Here is a 3,674-nt window from a genome sequence, read left to right on the forward strand (position 1 = left end):
GGTTTTGGTCAAAGATCAAAGTTAGAAGCAAAAAACAAGTTCATAGGAAGGCAGCTAAGTAAATAAATACTGTTTTACTCTCCTTCCTTGCAACAAATTTCTAAGACGATTCTCATTGTTTTAATCTATTGAAATCTAGAAGTCCAGAGCTCTGGTGGCAAATTACAGGCAGTTCCAATGCCAAAAAGCAAAAATAAATAAATAAATAAAAAGGTGGTTGAAGAGGGACAATGAAGGGATATGGGGAAAACGTAAATATAAGGAACCACTCTTAGGTTAAATATTTAATCAGTCTTCACATACTTCATCTCATAATGTGGGCTTGTTCTTAGATACCAATGAACAAATATCTACTCAGCAATTCCATGTGACAGAGTAGACAGAGCACAACTGGATTTTCTCTTCTACTCAATGACAATGGGTGTTTTCGGTTTGGTTTGGTTTGATTTAGTTTAATCCTTATGGAAGCAGACTGTCAGATCTTTCCCCTGAGCAGCTGCTTGGTGGATTCCAATAATTTACATTTCCGGTAGACTCTAAGAACTTAAATGTTATGCCACCAGAGGTTAGTTATCCCTATTTAAAAAAACAAAAAAAAAATCATTGATCATTCGTTTTCTTTATTAACTCCAACTTAAAAATATTTCCTCAGATCCACAGGGATAACTGCATTCAAGATATGAGTGTTTTTATTTAAGCATATCCAATAAGCAGGACCATATTACAAAAAGAAATTTTGTATCATCTTTCCCGCTCTGGAAAAGTTCTACATTGTGTTCCCAGAGAAAGTGGAATTTGTAGGTAGGTAGTTTATTAAGGCAGTGCTTTCACCAAAGTGGCAGGGACAGGATTAGGGGGAGGAGGACAGGGCAGGATGAACTTTCAAGAGAAGTTTACTCACAGTGTGAACCTGTAGGTAAGGAGCTCTAAAGTAAACATTATACCCCAGTGCTTGTTAAAGGGTTGTAGTTAAAAATGTATCTTATTTTCATAAAAAGGCTTATGTCATTCAGTTTCCTAATAGAGTAAGTATACTACATAAGAGGAAACCACCATCCATTTGTCAGTTTGTTGTACTATCGTGAGTTGGGGGCTATTGTTATACTAGAAGTTATGCCAGTGGTATTTCAGATACAAGCTAGGTAAACAATGTTGGCCCAGTTTCAGCAGAACTTTCAGACTAAGATGGAGTAGACAAAAAGACATTGTAATTTACTTTGGAAAATATACCAATGAAAAAACTATAGATCTCTCAAAATATGGTTCAATATAGTGCTAAAAGATGAATTTCCTGTGTAGGGAATGTACTAAACAATAGCTACATCCCTGGGCTCTAACATAACAAGGATGATGATGGTGATACAAAACCAGGCATCATTTCATTCTATTATACGTAAGATTGACACAACTCAGAGTTTACAGGTGCAGAAATTCGAACATTTGCTGGTGACATAAATAAATTAAAAACTAATTAAAATTTTTAAGTATTACAATATATCAGAGATGACTAAGATATGTGAGATGCTATTTATCTACAGAAAATAGATGTTCTGTTTTGTTTTTTTTCTCAAACTCTTATTGATAACAAATGGAAAAAGAAAAATAATTTTAAGTCTTCTTTTGTTCTGGAACTACCCTGCCATATATTACTCTTTTTAGAGCATTGTCTACTTTGGTTCCTTAATATTCTCTCCCACTTTCCTTCTTCAGCCACTGCAATTTCTCATATTCCATGCTGCTGTAATTTGGCATGTTAGTGTTTCTTTCTTTCTTTTTGTGATTACCGTCATGTAAGAAGTAAATTTAAGGGAGTCCTAGTGTGGTGCTGTGGGTTAACATGGCAGACTGCAAAGCTGTTTGAACTGCAAGGATTGGTGGTTCAAGCTCACCAGCTGCTCCTCGGAAACCCTATACAGGGTCGTTATGGGTTGGAATCGACTTGACACACTTAACAACAACAACAAAAAATAAGTAAACTAATGTATTAAGCCTGTGTATATGTGGCATTTTATAAATACCACTCTTGCCAAAATTTTAAGTATTAATAAAAAACTATGGAACATCTACTAATGTCTCCAGCACTCCTGAATTTTACTGTGACCACTGCCAGTTCAGCAGTCACCTGTAATTCATAGTCATTTGAATTTTGAGTATTCTGAATATATGTGAGGACTTTAAAAAGTTCATGGAAAAAAATGGAATGAAAAGATAATGGCCGTTTTCCATGAACTTTTTGAAGCTCATATTATATATAGCAGGGTCACTTCAGGCATTGATTCCAGGCCCATTTAAACTCATTCCACATGTATCTGCCTCCTTTCTTCTTCAAAAAGCCAGAAGGATATTCAGGGTCAGGCCAATTAAAATAAATGGTATCATGGAACTTGCAAGAGGTTAGAAAGTTTGTTTGGTTTGTTGATGACAAAATAGATTGGTTTCTTCTTCTAATTAATAAAAGCAATGGCAAGTACTTTAATGAATCTATAGTGTATGTGGAAAAACCAAGAGAAAAAAGCCTTAGGGAGGTCAATTATTTTTTATGTCTTTTTAGTGTTCATTTTATGGTTTTCTATGCCTGGATTAATTATCAACCAGACTATGTAGGGAAATAGCATGAAAATAGACTGGTCTACCTAATGTGAGTAAGCATGATGTTCAAATATATAAAATCTAGTCATTTCTTTAATGTTTTCAAATGTTATTTTATATATTTTTAAAGTCACAATAGCTGCAAAGCACAAGATACCATTAATATACATTACTGAGCCTTTTAAAATGATAATCTGTCAAAATTTAGCATTAAGCTTTCTTATTGTCATTCTGCTTCTTTCTTTATTTGTAGAAATATAATGACACTTTAGTCTTTATCTTTAACATAGACTAAATGTAAGAGTGACAAAGTTAAAATTCTCACATTTCTTGATATGATCAAAATCTGACACCATATATCCGTAGCTTCATTAGTGTGCTTTCAGCAATTTAAAAAAATCCTTTAGGCATAATGTGATTTTATATACAAGAGGGATCCAAAAAGTTCATAAAAAATTCCTTTATCTTTTAATTTCATTTTTCCACTTTTTGAAGCCCCTTCAAATATATATGGAATCCTGATGTGGCGCCATAGGATAAGCACTCGAACATACGGTCGGTTTGAGCAACAAGGCTGGTGGTTCAAGCTCACCAGCCACTCCTCAGAAATGCTATACATGGTTACTATGAGTCAGAACCAACTCAACGGAACTGAACAACAACAGCAATCTATATATTCAGTTTTACACTACATAACATTTACGTGGCCAATATCCAACTACACATACTTCGTTGTTGTTGTTAAGTACCATACATACATACTTAGATAAGGTTATAATAGAGTTCAGAAATTCTGATCAAATATCAGGATATAGAGATATATATGAAGAGGTCCAAGAGCTGAACAGAAAATTCCAAGGATCAGCTCGAGAAGATAAAGCCAAATACTATAATATAATATGCAAAGATTTAGAGTTAGAAAACCAAAAGGAAAGAACACGGTCAGCATTTCTCAAGCTGGGGGAACTGAAGAAAAAATTCAAGCCTTGACTTTCGTTATTGAAAGATTCTCTGGGCAAATTATTGAATGATGCAGAATGCATCAAGAAAAGATGGAAGGAATACACAGAGTCATTGTACCAAAA

The sequence above is a fragment of the Chrysochloris asiatica genome, unplaced genomic scaffold (assembly GCF_000296735.1).
Source record: "Chrysochloris asiatica unplaced genomic scaffold, ChrAsi1.0 scaffold00063, whole genome shotgun sequence".
Taxonomy (NCBI): Eukaryota; Metazoa; Chordata; class Mammalia; order Afrosoricida; family Chrysochloridae; genus Chrysochloris; species Chrysochloris asiatica.